Below are 22,761 nucleotides of genomic sequence, written 5' to 3' on the forward strand. Positions count from 1 at the left end.
TCGGCTCTGCGTCAACACCAAAGGTATCAACAATATTCAGTCGGCAGGTCCCAGTCTGACTGAAACCGACTGGTGTGACACGGTGGGCATGTCGGTGAATGAGAGAGAAACACACTCCAGATCAGCAGGAGGCCAGGCTTTTAAAGTGCTGAATATATACGGTATGCGTATGTCCAGGACACTACAAATTCACTGCGGTCTTATTAGCGTTTCGAGAGCTGGCATTTGCAGAATCATACAGCGTGGAAACAGGCCCTTCATCCCAACTTGCCCACACTGGCCAACATGCCCCATCTACGCTAGTCCCACATGCCTGTGCTTTGCCCATAGCCCTCTAAACCTGTCATAGTCATAGAGTGATGCAGTGTGGAAACAGGCCATTCGGTCCAACTCGCCCACACCGGCAACAATATCCCAGCTACACTAGTCCCACTTGCCGGCGCTTGGTCCATAACCCACCAAACCTGTCCTTTCCATGTACCTGTCGAACTGTTTCTTAAACAATGGGATAGTCCCAGCCTCAACTACCTCCTCTGGCAGCTTGATCCATACACCCAGCACCCTCTGTGTGAAAAAGTTACCCCTGGGATTCCTGTTAAATCTTTTTCCTTCACCTTGAACCTATGCCCTATCCTATGCACCTGTCCAAATGTCTTTTAAACATTATGATAGTCCCAGCCTCAACTACCTCCTCCGGAAGCTTGTTCCATACACCCACCACCATTTGTGTAAAAAAGGGATATCCCTCAGGATCCTATTTACCCCCTCACCTTAAATCTATGTCCTCTGGTTCTTAATTATTCTGCTCTGGGCAAACCCAATCTAGTGAGACCACACCTGGAGTATTGTGTGCAGTTTTGATCTCCAAATTTGAGGAAGGGCATTCTTGCTATTGAGGGAGCGCAGCGTAGGTTCACAAGGTTTTATCTCTCTTCGATTTAAACCAGCATCTGCCGTTTCATCCCACACGTGGCAATGAGAGTTGTTGGCACGTATTGAGTGTGAAAGCTGGACTGTTACACCGTACAACCACTGGTGAAGTCGCATTTGTAGTATTGTGTTCAGGCTTGGGTATCTGACAAGAAGGATGTCATTCAGCTTGAAAGTGTGCGGAGAAGATTTACGAGGTTATTGCCAAGGCTCAAGGGCCTGAACTATGTTGAGAGGTTGGGCGGGCTAGGACTTTATAGAGGTGTATAAAATCAGTTAAGGGCCTGTCCCACTTTCCCGAGTTAATCACGAATTCTCCCCCTAGTTTTCAAACTCGCAGAATGTTCGTAACGAGTCCGTAGGAGTACATAGGAGTCCGTGGATATATCGTAGCAGCTCGTTATGACAGCCGTAGGTACTCGGGCTATTTTTTTTACGCGTGGACATTTTTCAACAAACTGGAAAAACGTCCCGACTTACCTGATGCCCCGACTTACCTACGGCTGGCAAAAGGAGCCGCTACGATATATCCACGGCCTCCTGTAGCCTCGTTACGAACATTCTGCGTGTTTGAAAACTCGGGAGAATTCGTGAATAACTCGGGGGAATTCGAAAAAGTGGGACAGGCCCTTTAGAAACAGTAACAGTGATGGACTCAAAGTGCTGGATTAACCTAGCAGGTCAAGCAGCATCCCTGGAGAACATGGATAGGTGACATTTCAGATCGGGACCCTTCTTCAGACATGTGTGAAGGGACCCGACCCACTTAGTTACTTCAGCATTTTGTGTCTTTCTCTTTCAAATATCTTCCCAAACACTCAATTCAGTTACTCTGTTCTTTTACATTAATATTTTTTGCACCACTCGTACTTTGCAGTACAATTTTACACAAGTCTGCAGCTTTGTACATATTATTGTATTTATCACTGCATGTATACTGTTTACTCTGTGATTTTCATTTTATCTTTATTTATTTGTTGTGCTATTGCATTAATGAGCTTGTAAAAAATAATTTCATTGTTCTGATGCCAGTACAAATCACAGTACAAACACTCGACTTGTTAACAAGTAATTTAATAACTATTTACTGCAATCTAATTTTCATTTTCTTCACCAAGGTGAAGGGGGAAAGATTTAATAGGAATCTGAGGGTTAACTTTTTCACACTCATAGACGTGTCCCACGGTACGAGTTCATTCCAAGAGCTCTCCCGATTAAAAAAAACAAAACAAACTCGTGGTAAGCACGGAGAATGAACGTAGCCGGTACATCGGAGCTCGGGGACATCTCTTTGGGGCTCGTAACGCTAACGGCAGGTACCCGGGAAGACTCGCTAACGGCAGGTACGCTCTGGAAGCCTCGTGAAGATTTTTCAACATGTTGAAAAATGTCCACGAGAGCCCCGAGTACCGACGAGTGGCCATTAACGTAAATCTCTGAGTTCGAATCAGGGCAAACTCGGGAGAGCTCTGGGAATGAACTCGTACAGTGCGACAGAGCTTTCGGGGTGGTGGGTGTATGGAGCGAGCCGCCAGAGGAGATAGTTGTGGCAGGGAGAGTATCCCAACTTTTAATGGTATACCAGACCAAGTGGGACCCGCTGGGTCCCTGTCACATGGGAGGCCTGGTCTCCCAAAGCAACCCATTCCCCCAACGCAATATTCCACCACTCACCCATACGCTGAATCTGAACTAGAATCTGAACCATCATCAAGTATGCAGATGATACAACGGTGATTGGCCTCATCAGCAACAACGATGAGTCGGCCTATAGGGAAGAGGTCCAGCTACTAGCAGCATGGTGCGCTGACAACAATCTGGCCCTTAACTCCAAGAAGACCAAGGAGCTCATTGTAGACTTCAGGAAGTCTAGGGGCGGCACGCACACTCCCATCCACATTAACGGGACGGAGGTGGAACGTGTTTCCAGCTTCAGGTTCCTGGGGGTCAACATCTCCGATGACCTCTCTTGGACCCACAATACCTCAACTCTGGTCAAGAAGGCTCACCAGCGTCTCTTCTTCCTGAGGAGACTGAAGAAGGTCCATCTGTCTCCTCAGATCCTGGTGAACTTCTACCGCTGCACCATCGAGAGCATCCTTACCAACTGTATCACAGTATGGTATGGCAACTGCTCTGTCTCCGACCGGAAGGCACTGCAGACGGTGGTGAAAATTGCCCAACGCATCACCGGTTCCTCGCTCCCCTCCATTGAGTCTGTCCAAAGCAAGCGTTGGCTGCGGAGGGCGCTCAGCATCGCCAAGGACTGCTCTCACCCCAACCATGGACTGTTTACCCTCCTACCATCCGGGAGGCGCTACAGGTCTCTCCGTTGCCGGACCAGCAGGTCCAGGAACAGCTTCTTCCCTGTGGCTGTTACATTACTTAACTCTGCACCTCGGTGACTGCCAATCATCCCCCCCCCCCCCCCCGGACACTCCTCCCACCAGGGGAAAAAAAAAATACTATGACTGTATGCACGTAAATATATTTATTTATTGCTCGTATTTATGTTGCTCTTCTAGGGAGATGCTAACTGCATTTCGTTGTCTCTGTACTGTACACTGCACAATGACAATAAAGTTGAATCTGAATCTGAATCTGAATCTGAATTGCAGTTAGAGTCATAGATAGGGAGCTAGAGTCATATTGCTTGGAAACAGGCCCTTTGGCCCAACTTGCCCACAGCGACCAACATGCCCCATCTCAAGCAGTCCCACCTGCTGTGTTTCATAATCATAACCATAGCCAAATATGCTTCGCAACATACAAGGAATTTGATTTGGCCCATATCCCTCTAAACCTTTCCTATCCATGTACCCTGTAGGAAGGAACTGCAGATGCTGGTTTAAACCGATGATACTGGAGTAACACGGCGGGGGGCAGGCAGCATATTTGGACAGAAGGAATGAATGGGTGACATTTTGGGTCGAGACCCTTCTTCAGGCTGTAAGTCACGGGACAGGGAAACGAGAGATATAGACGATGATGTAGAGAGATATAGAACGGAGGGAGATGGAGGGCAGGGGGAATCACAGAGGGGGAGCAGTGAGAGAGGATGTGGCAGATCTCTCGTCGAGAGAGGAGGAAATTATGTTTCCACTAGAGGGAGTGTCTGGGACTAGAGGGCACAGCCTCAGAATAAAAGGACATATTTTCAGAAAGCAGATGAGGAGGAATTTCTTTAGTTAGAGGGTGGTGAATCTGTGGAATTCATTGCCACAGAAGGCTGTGGAGGTTAAGTCAATGGATATTTTTAAGCAAAGATAGATAGCTTCTTGATTAGTATGGGTGTCAGGGGTTATGGGGAGAAGGCAGAAGAATGGGGTTGAGAGGGAAAGATAGATCAGCCGTGATTGAATGGCAGAGTAAACTTGATGGAGCGAATGGCCTGAATCTGCTCCCAGAACTTAGCAAAACTTCTTCAAAGTAGGCACATCCTGAGTAGATTTCACAGTGGAGCAGACAAAATGTGCAGGAAGGAACCGCAGATGCTGGTTTAAACTGAACGTAGACATAAAATGCTGGAGTAACTCAGCAGGACTGGCAGCATCTCTGGAGAGAAGGAATGGGTGACGCTTCGGGTCGAACCCCTTCTTCAGACAGTCAGGGGAGAGGGTGACACGGAGAAATGAAAGGGTGAGGTGTGAAAACGAGAGAAGAAAGGGTGACGTTTCGGGTTTCTATGGTTCTATGTTTTTATTAGACTCGCCTGCCCTCGTTTGGCCCATATCCCTCTAAACCTGTCCTATCCATGTACCTGTCTAACTGCTTTTTAAATATTGCAATAGTCCCTGTCTCAACTACCTCCTCTGACAGCTCGTTCCATACACCCACCACCTTTTGTGTGAAAAAGTTACCCCTCAGGTTCCTTTTATATCTTTTCCTCTTCGCCTTTACCCTCAGTTGGTGGGAGTTGATTGTGAGCACGTTGATACCCCTTAGAATAAAGGAGAAGCCATTTAAGACTGAGGTGAGAAAATACTTTTTCACCCAGAGAGTTGTGAATTTGTGGAATTCCCTGCCAAATCACTGGATGGATTTAAGAGAGAGTTAGATAGAGCTCTAGGAGCTAATGGAATCAAGGGATATGGGGAGAAGGCAGGCACAGGTTATTGATTGGGGACGATCAGCCATGATCACAATGAATGGCGGTGCTGGCTCGAAGGGCTTGCACCTATTTTCTATGTTTCTATGTTACCCGCTTTTCCCACATTGTAGCCAAAATGGCAAGTTATTTAACTGGCAATCGAGTACTTGGGACATCTAGAAAGTAAAATAACAAACATTATGTATAATACAAGCCCTTCATTTCCTTTCAAAGAAAGCTGCCAAGATAAAATCTAGTTGTGTGAATTTCATCTTTTGTGATTTCTGATGTTCTTAAGCATCAGATTGCATCATTAGTAAAAGAAAGTGACTTCTGTGGCCTGTTGTGCATATTGCTTTTTCCTACTTTAAAAATAGCTTCAATTATTGAAGATATAATGTCTAGGCTCAATATTATTTTATGGATTTTTCCTTTATTTGTTCAAAATAAGACATTTGGCAGACAGATTTCAGTGGGATTTAAATGTCACCATGCAGTTTTAACAATAATCGCAGGAAGGCAAATTCCCTCCTTGAACTCGTTGGCATTTTTCCACAATTATTTTTGCCTGGTGCCCATTACAACTTACTAGGTTCATAAGTTCAAGGAGCAGAATTAGTCCATCAAGTCTACTCCACCATTCAATCTATCTTTCCCTCTCAACCCCATTTTCCTCCCTTCTCCCCACAACCCCTGACACATGTACTAATCAAGAATCTATCTATCTCTGCTTAAAAATATCCATTCACGACCTCCACAGCCGTCTGTGGCGATGAATTCCACAGATTCACCACCCTCTGACTAAAGAATTTTCGCCTCATCTGCTTTCTAAAAGTATGTCCTTTAATTCTGAGGCGAATAAATGATCGGGAGGTCCAAGACTCTCCCACCAGTGGAAACATCCTCTCCATAGTCTGCTGTATCCAGGCCTTTCACTGTTTGGTAAGTTCCAGTTAAGTTTATCTAGTTCATTTTCACATCTTACCTGCATATTACAACCCATGCGTTGCTAATCTTGTGTTTAGTTTGGTTTTCTTTTAGTTTATTATTAATTTAGTTTTAATTTAATTTTAGTTAAGTTGAGTTAAGTTTATTACTGTCAGTTGTACGAAGGTCCAGTGGAAAGGTTTTGTTTGAATTCTATCATGTCAAGAAAAGATTATCTGTGAATACAATGATGCCACCCACTGTGCAAAGATAAAGGATAAAAGGTGCAACATTTAGTACAAAGATAAAATATTGAAGTCCGATAATGTCCGATTTAAGGGCCTGACCCTCTTAAGCGATTTTTTCGGCGACTGCCGGCGACTGTCACAGTTGTAGCAGGTCGCCGAAAAAGTGGCAAAATGGACCCCCCCCCCACGACAATGTCTACGACAAGCTACGACAACCGACGACCCATTAGGATGTCCAACTATGACCACACCTACGACAACCAAAGTCAACCTCCGTTCAAGTGTTCAAGTTCAAGTGAGTGTTCAAGTGAGTTTATTGTCATGTGTCCCTGTATAGGACAATGAAATTCTTGCTTTGCTTAAGCACACAGAAAATAATAATAATAATATAATATATCTTTTATTGTCATTGCACGTCAGTGCAACGAGATTTAGTGTGCAGCTCCACTGATGTACAAATAGTAGGCATTTACTACAAAACAGATAAGTGTGTCCATATACCATGATATAAATATATACACACATGAATAAATAAACTGGTAGTGCAAATAACAGAAAGTGGTTGCTAATAATCAGAGTATTGTCCGAGCCAGGTTTAATAGCCTGATGGCTGAGGGGAAGTAGCTATTCCTGAACCTGGTTGTTGCAGTCTTCAGGCTCCTGTACCTTCTACCTGAAGGTAGCAGGGAGATGAGTGTGTGGCCAGGATGGTGTGGGTCTTTGATGATACTGCCAGCCTTTTTGAGGCAGCGACTGCGATAAATCCCCTCGATGGAAGGAAGGTCAGAGCCGATGATGGACTGGGCAGTGTTTACTACTTTTTGTAGTCTTTTCCTCTCCAGGGCGCTCAAATTTCCGAACCAAGCCACGATGCAACCGGTCAGCATGCTCTCGACTGTGCACCTGTAGAAGTTAGAGAGAGTCTTCCTTGACAATCCGACTCTCCGTTCACCCGCAACAAGCTAACGACCCCGTCAACGACAACCGAAGACATAGAAACATAGAAAATAGGTGCAGGAGTAGGCCATTCGGCCCTTCGAGCCTGCACCGCCATTCAATATGATCATGGCTGATCATCCAACTCAGTACCCTGTACCTGCCTTCTCTCCATACCCCCTGATCCCTTTAGCCACAAGGGCCACATCTAACTCCCTCTTAAATATAGCCAATGAACTGGCCTCAACTACATTCTGTGACAGGGAGTTCCAGAGATTCACCACTCTCTGTGTAAAAAATGTTTTTCTCATCTCGGTCCTAAAAGATTTCCCCTTTATCCTTAAACTGTGACCCCTTGTTCTGGACTTCCCCAACATCGGGAACAATCTTCCTGCATCTAGCCTGTCCAACCCCTTAAGAATTTTGTAAGTTTCTATAAGATCCCCCCTCAATCTTCTAAATTCTAGCGAGTATAAGCCGAGTCTATCCAGTCTTTATTCATATGAAAGTCCTGACATCCCAGCAATCAGTCTGGTGAACCTTCTCTGTACTCCCTCTATTAGCAAGAATGTCCTTCTTCAGATTAGGAGACCAAAACTGTACGCAATACTCCAGGTGTGGTCTCACCAAGACCCTGTACAACTGCAGTAGAACCTCCCTGCTCCTATACTCAAAATTCAGACAAATCACTCGCCGGTACCTGTCGCCGGTTGACGTAGGTTGACGCCAATGGAATTCATCGAAGCCAGCACTCGGCGACAACCAACAACACCTGCCTCATCCTGGTGACAACCTACGACAGCACCTACGACAGGAGATGACAAGTTGCGACAAGCCCACAGTCGCCGAAAAGTTTTGAACATTTCAATATCGAGCTCCGACCAAAAAAATGTTACGACTCTTGAAGAGACTACTCACGACCATACAGGCGTCACCCCGCGAGCATGTTGCGACAGCCTAGTCCCCTGTAGTCGCCGAAAAAATCACCTAAGTGGGACAGGGGCTTAAAGAACCTTCAAAGGTCTCCATTGTGGTAGATGGGAGGTCAGGACCGTGTCAAAAGAGTTGCAGTGTTAATACCAAGAACTTACTTGGAGGGTGGTAGTATAATGGTCAAGCTTAGATCATTGATATACTAAAACAAATTTAGTTTAATTAGATGCAGCGCGGAAACAGGCCCTTCGGCCCATTGGGTCCACGCCGACCAGCGATCCCTGCATATTAACACTCTCCAACACACACTAGGGACATTTATCTCATTTATACCAGGCCAATTTATCTACAAACCTGCACGTCTTTGCAGTGTGGGAGGAAACCGAAGATCCCGGAGAAAACCAGACAGCCCCGTAGTCAGGATGGAACCAGGGTCTCTGGTGCTGCAAGTGCAGTAAGGCATCAACTCTACCGCTGCGCCACCGTGCCGCGAAATTGATGAATTGATTCCATCTATTTGCTTGTTGGTTGCCAAGGAGTAAGCAGCTTACTTACTTTAGAAGGTATAGGAAGGAACTGCACATGCCGGTTTAAATCGAAGACACAAAATGCTGTAGTAACTCAGCGGGGCAGGCAGCACCTCTGGATAGAAGGAATGGGTGATGTTTCGGGTCAAGACCCTTCTTCAGACTCATTTTAGATGGTCCTGCACAAGCGTATGGTAGAACTGCTGGGAGTTACATTTTCTACAATTCTATATTTCTATCAAACAGAAGAAGGGGATTCATCGCAACAGTGTTAGTTGCCCAGCTTCTTGTTTCTTCACCCTTTGGTTAGGAAAGAGATCCTACTCTTAAGAAAGGTGCCAATCTGAAATGTTGACTATCCATGTCATAGAAACATAGAAACATAGAAAATAGGTGCAGGAGGAGGCCATTCGGCCCTTCGAAGCTGCACCGCCATTCGATATGATCATGGCTGATCATCCAACTCAGTGTCCCATCCCTGCCTTCTCTCCATGCCCCCTGATCCCTTTAGCCACAAGGGCCACATCTAACTCCCTCTTAAATATAGCCAATGAACTGGCCTCAACTACCTTCTGTGGCAGAGAATTCCACAGATTCACCACTCTCCGTGTAAAAAATGATTTTCTCATCTCGGTCCCAAAAGACTTCCCTCTTATCCTTAAACTGTGACCCCTAGTTCTGGACCTCCAGAGATGCTGCATGACTCGCTGAGTTACTCCAGCACTTTGTTTTTTTTTAAATTTTTATTAACAAGCACCTGCAGTTCATACCCTGGTCTCTGTTTAGTTTAGTTTTAGTTGCGGTTGTGAGGGAAAGATAAATCAGCCATGATTGAATGGTGGAGTAGACTTGATGGGCCGAATGGCCTAATACTGTTCCGATAACATGAATTTATGGATTAGCATCTGCAGTTCAATTTGTCTTCATGGATTAAGGAGAGTTACAGTGGATCATCCGTGATAAATCAAGAGAAATAAAGTAGATCATAAAATTCCTTGATTCATAGAATCATAAATTATGGAACAGCGCAGCGGTAGAGTTGCTGCCTCACAACGCCAGAGACCCGGGTTCGATCCTGACTACGGGTGCTGTCTGTACAGAGTTTGTACATTCTCCCTGTGACCTGCGTGGGTTTTCTCCGGGTGCTCCAGTTTTCTCCCACACTCCAAAGATGTACAGGTTTGCAGGTTAATTGGCTTTGGTGAAGATTGTACATTGAACTTAGTGCATATAATAATGCTCATGTACGGGGATCGCTGGTCGGCGTGGACTCGGTGGGCCAAAGTGGCTGCTTCCGCGCTGTATCTCTAAACTAAACCAAAAATAAAACACAGAAACTAGCTACTTGGCCCGTTGACATACACCTGCCATCAGGCACCAATTCTCATAAAATCAACCTTCATCCCATTTTATTTTATTTCCCTGCAATTCCCATCATCTCCAAAGACGCACAGGTTTGTAGGTTAATTGGCTTGGTATAAATGTAAATCATCCCCAGTGTGTGTAGGATAGAGCTAGTGTGTGGGGATCGCTGGTCGGCGCGGACCCGGTGGGCTGAAGGGCCTGTTTCCGCGCTGTATCTCTAAACTAAATTAAACTGAACTTTTATTTCCCTTAAAATCTTGTTTTTCTGACTTCAAGCAGAATGCACAGGAGAGCTTCTGAAAGTCTCAAGTGCTCGCTAGAATGTGTTGGCTGAAGGCAGATTTTGTATTTGATTCACTTGACTGAGTTCCTTGAATTGGAGGCAAGTTGAGGACTTGGCTGCGAAATTGGCTGAGCAGCAGGAGGCAAACAGGAGGGATATTGGGCAAGTGTGCAAGCTGGCAGAAGGCTGAGGCTATGTTTCCAGCTCTGCCGATGACACTGCTTGTTATCAATGTAAATGGATGCAAAGTTAGAATGATATGTTAATAGAGTGAGGGAGTAGTTTCAGTTTAGTTTAGAGATACAGTGCGGAAACAGTCATAGTGTGATACACTGTGGGAAAAGGCCCTTCTGCCCAACTTGCCCACACCGGCCAACATGTCCCATCTACGCTAGTCCCACCTGCCTACGTTTGGTCCATATCCCTCCAAACCTGCCCTCTCCATGTACCTGTCTAAATGCTTCTTAAACGATGCGATAGTCCCAGCCTCAACTACCTCCTCAGGCAACTTGTTCCATACACCCACCACCCTTTGTGTGAAAAAGCCACCCCTTCAGATTCCTATTAAATCTTTTCCCCTTCACCTTGAACCAATGTCCTCTGACATGTGAGAAATAAAACACCATTGAAAAATAAATGATGGTTTAAGATGGGAGTCCAGATATGAGAATTTTTAACTAGATCCCTTTAACGCCCTTTGATGATGTTAAAAAATAAAGTGGTTAGATTAAAAATTAGAGGCAGACGTTTCGGCTTTGATAGGATTCTAAAATCTTCTTCTGCAATTGGCAATTCTAGTCTAATTGTTCATTTTAAATCAGAGGTTGATTGATGATCAACCATGATCTCATTAAATGACAGAATTGGCTAAATAGAAATGTTCCTGTTGTTATGAGTTCTTTGATGAAGAAAGAAGGAGAATTGTGCATCAGAACGAACTGCAGATGCTGGAAAATCGAAGGTAGGCAAAAGTGCTGGAGAAACTCAGCGGGTGCAGCAGCATCTATGGAGCGAAGGAAATAGGCAACGTTTCGGGCCGAAACGTTGCCTATTTCCTTCGCTCCATAGATGCTGCTGCACCCGCTGAGTTTCTCCAGCATTTTTGTCTACCTAGGAGAATTGTGCAAATGGGCTTTCAAAATGTTTCCATTAAGTTGCAAAATAAAAGCCCCAATCATTGAGATAAAGGGACTGTGGCAGAGTGATAACTGAATTGGCTAAAGGATGAAAGATAGTTTTGATGGATAGGTGCACATCACTATTCATTACTGAGACCGTCTAACACACACATGATCACTAATAGGTGATGTTTCTGATCGGGACGCTTCTTCAGACAGATTGCAGGAGGGGGTAGGTGGGGGGGGAGTGAAAGCTGAAAGGGAGGTGGTCTCCCTACCACAGTCTGTCTGAAGAAGGGTCCTGACCCGAGACACCACTTATACATGAGCTCCATGTCAGAACTGAACGAGGAGGAGGACACAAATGCAGGCTCAGACACAGGGCAGATCAGTCTTCGGCGTTTAATCGGTCCAAGTCAGTACACAGGTAGGCAAAACAGAGGCAACAGTACCATATAGGAGCAGGCAAGAACCAGTGGTCGAAAATACAGGCAAAGGTCGAGATCACAAGGTCACAAGATTTCGAGAGCTGGAACGAGGTGATACCAAGTAGCATACACCACGAACTGGCAATGGGAACTAAAACACAAAAGGCTTAAATACAGACTAGCAGGGGATAACGAGACACAGGTGAAACACATCAGGGCGTGGCCAACAGACTAGCAGGGATAACGAGACACAGGTGAAACACATCAGGGCGTGGCCAACAATCACATGAGGGTAAACGACCTGACAGGAAATGGGACCTGAAACAAGAGGAGATGTGAGACACCAAAATAAAACAAGAATGCAAACTATAATACTAAAAACCAATAAGAAACAGAAACTAGATCAAACGCGAGACCTGACAGTACCCCCCCCTCCACGGCCGGCTCCTGACGGCCCAGGATCTTCAGGATGTTGGCGCCGATAGTCCCTGATAAGTTCTGGGTTGCATATGTTGCGAGCTGGCACCCAAGACCGCTCCTCAGGTCCATACCCCTCCCAATCCACAAGATACTGACAACCACGACCACGCCGGCGCATCCCCAGCAACCGGCTGACCGTAAACACTGGACCCCCATCAAGGATCCGGGGGGGCGGAGGGGGTGTGGAGGCAGGGACCAGAGGACTCTCCTTAAATGGCTTCAGACGGGAGACATGGAAAGTAGGGTGGACCCTCATGGCACGGGGGAGTTTGAGACGAACCGCCACAGGATTGATGACCTTCGATATGGGGAAAGGACCAACAAAACGAGGAGCCAGCTTCCGGGATTCCACCCTCAGCGGTAAGTCTCGAGTGGAGAGCCACACCCTTTGACCAGGCGAGTATACTGGAGCCGGCGTTCTTCCAAGGTCAGCCATCCTCTTGTAACGCGCAGAACTGCGCAACAGCATCTGACGAGCCCCATTCCAAACCTTGGCGTCCAACAGAGAACAAAACTCCTTCCAAAACCTGGACACGAACTGAGGCCCCCGGTCAGACACAATGTCTCTGGGAAATCCATGAATGCGAAAAACATGAGACAGCATGACCTCTGCCGTCTTCTTGGCGGAGGGAAGCTTGTGCAACGCAATGAAATGGACCATTTTAGAAAATCTGTCCACTACAGTCATGACTGAGGTGTTACCTTCAGAAGAGGGCAAGCCCGTGACAAAGTCCATGGAGATGTCTGACCAGGGGCGTGAGGGGACAGGCAGCGGATTCAGGAGGCCAAAGGCAGCCCGACGGGAGGTCTTGTTCTGAGCACAAATACTGCAGGCGGCGACGTACTCCTTAATCCCCCTCTCCATGGAAGGCCACCAAAACCGCTGTTTGGCCACAAACAGGGTTCGGCGGACACCGGGATGACAGGAGATCCGAGACATATGAGCCCAGTGAATCACCTGTGAACGAAGAGACTCGGGAACAAACAGACGATTAGAAGGACACCCTAGCGGAGACTGAACACCAGCAGTTGCCTCGGAAACTCTCTTCTCAATCTCCCAAGTAACCGCCCCAACAAAACAGGAAGCAGGCAGAATGGGAGTTGAAACCTTAGGGGATGGGTCAGGATCAAACTGTCTGGAGAGAGCATCAGGTTTGCCATTCTTGGCACCAGGGCGGTAAGACAGTACAAAATCAAATCGATTAAAGAAGAGAGCCCACCTTGCTTGGCGCGAGTTGAGGCGTTTGGCTGACTTGATGTATTCCAGGTTTTTGTGGTCTGTCCAAACTAGAAACGGCTGCTTGGTACCCTCCAACCAATGTCTCCATTCCTCCAAAGCTGTTTTAACCGCTAACAGTTCACGGTTACCCACATCGTAATTTCTCTCAGCAGGAGAAAGCTTCTTTGAGAGGAAAGCGCAAGGATGTAATCGACCATCTGTGGGGGATTTCTGTGAGAGTACGGCCCCGATGCCCACACCCGAGGCGTCCACCTCAACCACGAACTGGAGTGACGGGTCAGGGTGAACCAGGATGGGGGCCGAGGAGAAGCTCCTCTTGAGTCTCATAAATGCAGTTTCTGCTTGAGAGGACCAAGAGAAAGGCACGTGGGGTGAGGTAAGAGCATGGAGTGGTGCAGCAGTGACACTAAAGTTCCGGATAAACTTCCTATAAAAATTAGCAAACCCAAGGAACCCCTGAAGTCGCTTACGACTGGAGGGTGTAGGCCAGGTGGCCACATCACTGACCTTGCTCGGGTCCATCTGTATACCAGCAGGTGATACAACATAACCAAGGAATTGAACAGTGTTAACATGAAATTCACATTTCTCAGCTTTCACAAACAGATCATTCAGGAGCAAACGTTCTAGCACCTGGTGTACATGCTGCACATGGGAAGTCTCGTCTGGAGAAAAAATCAAAATGTCATCAAGGTACACAAACACAAAACGGTTCAGCATGTCCCGTAATACATCATTAACCATGCCTTGAAAAACTGCTGGAGCATTAGTAAGACCAAACGGCATGACCAGATATTCATAATGACCACTGGGTGTGTTAAACGCAGTTTTCCATTCATCCCCGTCCCTTATCCTCACCAGATGATACGCATTTCTAAGATCTAACTTAGTGAATACTGCAGCGTCTTTTAACAGTTCAAATGCAGAGGAGATAAGAGGAAGAGGGTATCTGTTCTTAACAGTAATGTCATTGAGTCCTCTGTAGTCAATGCAGGGCCGAAGTGTTCCATCCTTCTTATCCACAAAGAAGAATCCAGCTCCTGCAGGTGAAGAAGAAGGTCTGATGATCCCAGCAGCAAGGGCATCGTCAATGTACTTTTCCATGGCGAGCCGCTCAGGTGAAGACAAGGAGTAGAGATGGCCCTTAGGAGGCGCTGTACCTGGCAGAAGGTCGATGAAGCAGTCGTACGGTCTATGCGGCGGAAGAGATGTGGCCTTGACCTTGTTGAACACCTCCTTTAGGTCTAGATAATATGAGGGAACCTTGGTGAGATCTGGAAAATCCTCCTCCCTTGAACGGGGAAGCTGCCGGAGGGTGGTCCTGGAAGATCCCAGCAAACTGCTCCTTGACGGATCCTTCATAGACTCAGGAGAAGAATCATGCAGATAGATGAGTTTACAGTTATTCCCCCAAGAAATTACTTCCCCAGTACCCCAGTTCATGTGAGGATTATGGTAAGACAGCCAAGGGAGCCCCAAAACCAGAGGATGAAGAGGACAGTCGAGGAGATGAAAACTGATGGTCTCAAGGTGATTACCTGCCACGATGAGTTGAACAGGTTGAGTTCGGTGAATTACCCTGTACAGTAGGCGCCCATCCAGTGCACTAGCCTCCATAGGATCTTGAAGCTGTTCACGTTCCAGCTTCAATTCATCAGCCAAGCGAATGTCCATGAAGTTCTCATCTGCCCCAGAATCAACCAAAGCCTGCAGGGAGTGCCACTGGGAATGCACCAACAATTGTACCGTCGACAATGGACGAGAGGAACGGCTCATAGGAGTGGTACAACTCACCAATGTCCTCTCTTTCATTGGTGAGCTTTGTCTTTTACTGAACAGCTGTTCAACAAATGTCCCAGTTCACCACAGTAAAAACACCTCCCCTCCCTTAGGCGGTGCTGCCGTTCCTCTGGACTGAGTTTCGCTCGTCCCACCTGCATGGGCTCCTCCGAAGATGCAGGTGGCGCTGTAGGCCGACTGGACCGGCCGAGAGGGAAGAAGTCCCGACTGGAAGGTGAAGGGCGACGCTGCCGCCACTGCTGGGAGGAGGACCAAACTGCAGCCGATCTCCTCTCTCGATCTCTCTCTCTGAGCCTAGCGTCAATTTGGATAGCCAGGGAAATCATAGACTCGACGTCGGAAGGCAGGGTTAGAGGAGCCAATTGATCTTTGATAGCTTCAGACAATCCATTGCGAAAAGCATCCAACAAAGCAGCCTCATTCCATCCACCCTTAGCAGCAACAGTTCGAAAGTCAATAGCAAAATCCATAACAGAGCGATTACCTTGTTTCATGGAGACCAGGTTCTGTGAAGCCTCTCGGCCAGGATTGGAGTGATCAAACGTGCGGGACAGAGCTTCCATGAACAGGACCGATGTCTGGCAAACAGGAGAATTCCGAGACCACTCCGCCGTGGCCCAAGCCTCCGCCCTACCCGACAGGTGCGTGATGATAAAGGCTACCCTTGAGCGTTCTGATGAAAAGGAAGCCGCTTGAAGTTCGAAATGCAGTCCACACTGAATCAAAAAAGGTCTACATTTCTCCGATTCCCCCGAAAAGTGTTCCGGTCTTGCCAGGTGGACGAATGGAGATGCTGCAGCAGCCGCGGCCATCAGAGCTCCTGGAGACACAGACAAGGAAACAGACTCGGCAGGCACGGGAGCCGCAGCAGGAAACAAAGAATTCAGCCGAGTAACCAGGTCTTCAAACCGAGAACTTAAAGTGTTCACCTGTGAACCGATGTCTGCCTGGAACCCCTGCTGACGCTCGCCGAGATCCCGGCGATGATCGAGGAGAGTTGACCCTCGTAATGCGAGATGCGCTCCTCTTGCTTCTGGAGCGCTGCACGAAAAGGATCAGAGCCCGCTGAGTCCATTGTTGGCCAGTTCGTAATGTCAGAGCTGAACGAGGAGGAGGACACAAATGCAGGCTCAGACACAGGGCAGATCAGTCTTCGGCGTTTAATCGGTCCAAGTCAGTACACAGGTAGGCAAAACAGAGGCAACAGTACCATATAGGAGCAGGCAAGAACCAGTGGTCGAAAATACAGGCAAAGGTCGAGATCACAAGGTCACAAGATTTCGAGAGCTGGAACGAGGTGATACCAAGTAGCATACACCACGAACTGGCAATGGGAACTAAAACACAAAAGGCTTAAATACAGACTAGCAGGGGATAACGAGACACAGGTGAAACACATCAGGGCGTGGCCAACAATCACATGAGGGTAAACGACCTGACAGGAAATGGGACCTGAAACAAGAGGAGATGTGAGACACCAAAATAAAACAAGAATGCAAACTCTAATACTAAAAACCAATAAGAAACAGAAACTAGATCAAACGTGAGACCTGACACTCCAGACATGCTGCTTGAGTTACACCAGCACGTAGTGTATTTTTCGTTAACCATCATGAAACTGGCCACCGGGTGGCGCCCGTAATGGCTGCCTCGCCAACAGTCTGTCTCATCCCTTCTCTGTTTTTATTATTTTAAGTATGTCTTAAATGTATGTTTCAATGTTCTTGGTATGTTTTATATGGGGAGTTGGGGGAGGGGATCGGGGGAAACTTTTTTTCAGTCACTTACCTCGACAGAGATTCGATTTTTCTCCGTGTTGCATCTCCGTCCCCCCCCCCCCCGTGGCCTAACAACTTGGAGTGGTGCGGCCTTCCCTGGAGACCGGCCCGGAGCGTTCAATCCGCGGGCGTGGCGCAGACTTACCATCGCGGAGTGGGTGGTCCTTTGCCGAGGAACGCCAGCGAAAGTGCTCCAACTTTCCTTAGGCCTGGTGACTTTAACACCGTGAAGCCCACGGTCTCCAGTAAGAAGAGGCCGACTCGGGAGCTCCATGCCGCGGAGTGTTCCGATCTGTCCTGACGCCAGAGGTTCGAACATCCCGATGCCAGGGCTTGAACAGCGGACCGTCGGCAGCGGCGACTGCGGAGTGTTCGACCCCAACCATGGGTGAACAAAGGAGGATGATGCCTGAACTCCATCACAATGAGGTATATTGAATCCACTGTGGTGAATGTTTATGTTACATTTTATTTTATGTGTATTGTTGCTTTTCACTTAGTATGGCTGTATGGTAACTCAAATTTCACTGGACCTTAAGTGGTTAAGTGACAATAAACATGAACGAACTTGAACTTGAATGCTTTGAGAGGTTAGTTATGGAACGTACTAAATAAAGCCGACTTAACAGCCTTGACCCACTGCAGTTCTGAAGTTTGCCTGCCACCACAACAGGTCCACAGACGATGGCATCTCCCTGGCTCATCCCTATAAGAGATCAGACACCAATGTCAGACTCCTATTCATAGACGACAGCCCTACCTTTAATACCATTATACCATCCAAGCTCATCACCGAACTCGCTAGTTTGTGGGGAGTTGATGCAAAAGTGGGATAGCATTGAACTAGTGCGAATGGGTGATCGACGGTCGGCACGGGCTCGGCGGGCCAAAGGGCCTATTTCCTTGATGTATCTCTATACTATGGAATAATAATCTAAATGAGTCATAATTTAGCTCTAAAGTCTCACTGGCAGGGTGGTATGGGATATGCATTTACTACAGTTCAATGGTCAGTGTTAAAAATGGTCAATGGTTTATTTATTGTTATGTGTAGCAGGTGCAATGAAAGACATTTTTTGTATACAGATTTTCAAGACTATCCCCGTACATAAGCACGAGTCCGTACAGATTGCACAGAGCAACCCACTGAGTGCCTATGCAAGAGGTACCATGTTGGTGCAATTTTACTGTCCCAGGGCCTGTTGCAGCCATCTCCCCCTCCATTCCGGTCGTCCCCAGAACCGTTAAGTTAGAGATGATAAATAGTACGATTAAACGAGAACTTACCAGTTTGAAGTTTGATCTTTATTTTATGAGGAGTAACGTTGAGGGATTACGTGCATGCGTGTCAAACTTCAAAGCAGCAGTTATTGAACTGAACATAGTAAGATAAGAGAACCATAATACCTGTTGAACTTTATGATAGAGGGCTGGGAGCGGAGGGCACGTAATCCCTCAACGTTACTCCTCATAAAATAAAGATCAAACTTCAAACTGGTAAGTTCTCGTTTAATCTTACTATTTTACTTCGGAGTCACGTGAGTGACTACGTGAAGATTTTAAAGCTCTGTGATTTCATGCAGTGGAACCGAGTCCAGGCGTCATACACTGCATCAGTAGGCCAATGACGTGTGAACATTAAGAATGCATTCAGACATGACATAGATAAAGACATGTTGATGCTATTAATGAATAATAGTGACAATAGTAACCTCCCTCAACCTGGAGGAAGTATGAACCATACCTAACATAGAGTTGGCAAATACCCCTGATCTGGCAATAGGTTTATTCTGAATATTTGGACAGATCAATAGTTTGACCATCCTGCAACCGCTAGGATGTGGTCCATCCCTGCTGCTGAGGTATAGCGGTCCTGGTGGAGTGAGACTCAATGTCAATGTACACTCCTGTATATGCCAGACCCATATAACCATCTGGAGAAGGTTTGTAGTGATTCCTTCTAACAAGATTTTATGTAACTAATAATATTGCTGTCAGTCTATAAGGCTCTTAGGAACCTTGACATACTGGTGTAAATGCGTGATCACACGCAACCCAAGGTCCATGGGATATGCAACTCTAGTTTGGTCTTGTGTCCCTGTCTAATCTGCTTGATTAATCATAAACAAAACATGTTATTATAGCTCGCAGATATGATCATCCTATCCAGTGTTGCAATGACTGGACCCATAGCGCTGTACTCAGTGCCATGGCGTAATCACTAGTACGTGAGTATGACCATGGGCAGGGATGTTGCTGGTGCCCATCGGTGAAGTGATGTAGTACAATGTTAACAACCCATATCTCTGTGTCCCTAAGCCTGGGAGGTTTTAAGCTGACAATACCTTCATATTCTGGATATCAGAGGGTGAGACCGGACAGAGTGGTTTATGTTCTCCGCAGCCAAATGATGAGGAGGTACTTCAGGCACAGTAATGGGATAGTAATTTAATGTTATAATCCCATAAAACTGAATTTTAATGTGTCAGTCATCCGTGCCGAGTTAAACGTAAGGAAGCATAAACAATGCTTCCCATCTCCTATGCAGATTGCTGCTATTTGATGCTATCCCTGCAATCTGTAGTGAGCACTCTTAACGCTTATGGTTTGACAACCCGAGCCGCAGAAACGATCTCTCAGAGTCTGTAAGTCTATGAATTGATTATATCATGCAGAGGATGGTTTCAACATCACAACTGAACCAGCATCTTTTTATCCGGGATTAACCATGTAAGGTTTTATGTTCATTCTTCGCCTCAGCAGGAGCCATAAGTATATAACCCAGGCAGGCACTATGAAAACCCAGAAGCGGGAATCTTGCTGACTTTTGCAAGACCCGTCTATTGAGGCCAAATGGAGGAAGACATAAAAGAACATTTCTTCCTAGTGTAGCGAGAATGCACCCTTCGCCACTGTATGCCTCGTTCACTGTTGATTGAAACTGGATGCAAGCAACTCAATAGTTAGTGTTCTATCAATCCACATTGTCATTAAATACTTTGTGATCACACATTCATTCTGTGTTGTCGTTGATTTTGCATAATAATACACCAGTGCTAAATGCGGTTTGGTAAAACTCTCACCGGATACTTTGATTTGATTGTACCTTTGTGATTAACATATACCACCACCAAAGTGTATCACCTTGGACTTGTGCATGCCGTATATGCATATCCACACACCCTTTAATGCACAGAATGCACCTGGTGTCTATTGGCAGTTGATACCATGACTGAACACTTGATAACTCATGCTAATCCCATCTGCCTCCGTAACTAGAGATGGTATTAGTAAATTACCCATCTTTGGGGAATAGCATCAGTTTGGAAATGACTGAAGATTTACGGATAAGAGGTTTACGTGGAGCAAAGCTGCCCATCATTGTGACTTTGATTGTTTCAGCTAAAAAATAGCAGAGGTCTAATTGTATCGTTGCCTCATCCAGTTAAATTTCAAATATCTTCAACCCTGTGAGCGGAAATGATCACATGGAAGTTATTCAGAAAAGTCTATACTGCACATGCGGGTTGAGGCTGTTGACAATGATCAGACCACATCGCATTCTTGTGAGCCTTGTCTTGAAAGGCAACTCCAACCATACCTGTGTGCAGTATAAACTAATCTAGTGTTATCCCAAACCAGTGTAAATATTCAAACCAGTTTAATATTACCAACTTGTATCCGTGACAGGAGACATCATCGATGTGGTTCCATATCTTTATCCGAATGGGAGGACTTATGCAACCCATACCGAGGAGCTGCCTCAAACATGTGTGCATGATTTTACATCTGCTCCTGGGAGGTAGAGGAGCTTGAGTACGAGGTTGGCGCATCTTCCAGGAAGGCCGTTCTGGGCTGTGGCCTAAAAAAGACCTTTGTCCTGGTTGTACGGCCTTCAAGCTTTCACCAGCTTCAGTTCATCGTGGTTTGCTGGTGGGTGCGTTGGGGTGCTGCCGCCGAAGATGTGAGGTCTTGCGTGATGATGTGGCCTTCCTGAACCAGATGGCCACTCGTCGAGCTCCTGCTGCTGGTAGTGTTGTTCCTGCACCCCCTGCACACTTGTGGTTTCTTCAGTCTTCAGTCAGCCCAGAAGTGACTCCTAATGCTCCCCTCTGTCGAGGGAGATGCATTATGCAGCCCTCAATAAGGTCCCTGGAACCCCTGGTGAAAGACTCCAATCCCGGAGCATGTCACATTGGAGCTTCTGCTCCATCAACCGTTCCATGCGGGATATGCGATCACAGTTGCTCCCGCCGGCGGTGAGTCTTCACAGTCCGACTCGTCCGAGTCTTCGGCTTGTCCGACTTCTGCTTGGCTTTCCCACCAGTCTGAAGTGTCGATTCCGACTGTGCAGGTGCCAGGTCGGAGACTGCTGATCAAATAGCGATCCAGGTGCAGTCTACACCTGCTGACTGCCCGCAATTCCGCGGTCCTCCGCAGTCAGTCTGGATGCGGTCCATTCCTGTAACATATTCTTACAAAATAGCACAAAACGACCTTCGAGTACGGAATTTACCTGCATGTCCTTTTTAAACCTTCTGCTGCGGGGCAACGCTCCTCCCGAGCCTGGTCTCGTGGTCGTGGTTTGTTACAGCTGGGGTTCCTCTGTGGTCCTTGTAGAAACATTTCCATTACGGGTTTTTTCTTCCCCGAGCTTTTTCTCCGCGGTCCCTTATAACAGGACTTCTGCACGGTGTTCTCCAGTCGGGGCTTTCTTTCCCCCCCCCCCCCCCCCCGATCTGGGTATCCCCGCAGTAACTGCAGCCGGGATATCCCCACGGTCCCTATAAAAGGGATAGCCGCGATTTACAAAGTCGGGGGGGGTTATATGAAGCCGCTGGTTTAACTGCAAGCAGCACAGTAGGTGACTTACTGCTCTCCGTTCCTTGCATCCCGCAGTCTACGGAGCGGGTTCTCAGGTACCAATATGAAGCCACTGGCTCCACCGCCAGCGGCTTGAAAATGAATCCACCGCCGTCCGCTCCCCGCGGTCTCCGGAGCGGCTGTCCAGTTGCCCCCGGCACCAATATGAAGCCGCTGGCTCCACCGCCAGCGGCTCGAAGGCGAATCCACCGCCGTCGGCTCCCCGCTTCCCGCGGTCTCCCGAGCGGGTTCTCCACCAATATGAAGCTTCCCGCGGTCTTCCGAGCGCCTAGGTCCGTGGGCGGGATTCCCCGTGACCGGGGTTCCCTGGAAGTTTGAGACTGGGGTTTCCCCTCCGTCCCGACTTAGCCCCGGACTTTTAGCAGGACCTCTAAGTAGAGGTTCCTGCAAGAAGATTTAAACCTGAAAGTTTAAAAAAAAAACTTAGCCTCAGGTCTGTTGTTGGCAGGAGAATCACGTCCACCCTGCCAGTCGTCACGCAATGCGATAGACGATATGACACGAATGCGTACTGGATGGGGTCTTCACGTAGTCACTCACGTGACTCCGAAGTAAAATTGGATGTTCACTGATACCACAATGAAAAATATGCGGACTTAAGACAACCTAGATCATAAAAGGGCACAGGACCCAACAGGCTCTTCAGCCCACAATGCAGAACAAGATGCCAGGATCTCATTTGCAACAATAGACAATAGACAATAGGCGCAGGAGTAGGCCATTCGGCCCTTTGAGCCAGCACCGCCATTCAATGTGATCATGGCTGATCATCCCCAATCAGTACCTGCCTTCTC

The sequence above is a fragment of the Amblyraja radiata genome, chromosome 5 (assembly GCF_010909765.2).
Source record: "Amblyraja radiata isolate CabotCenter1 chromosome 5, sAmbRad1.1.pri, whole genome shotgun sequence".
Taxonomy (NCBI): domain Eukaryota; kingdom Metazoa; phylum Chordata; class Chondrichthyes; order Rajiformes; family Rajidae; genus Amblyraja; species Amblyraja radiata.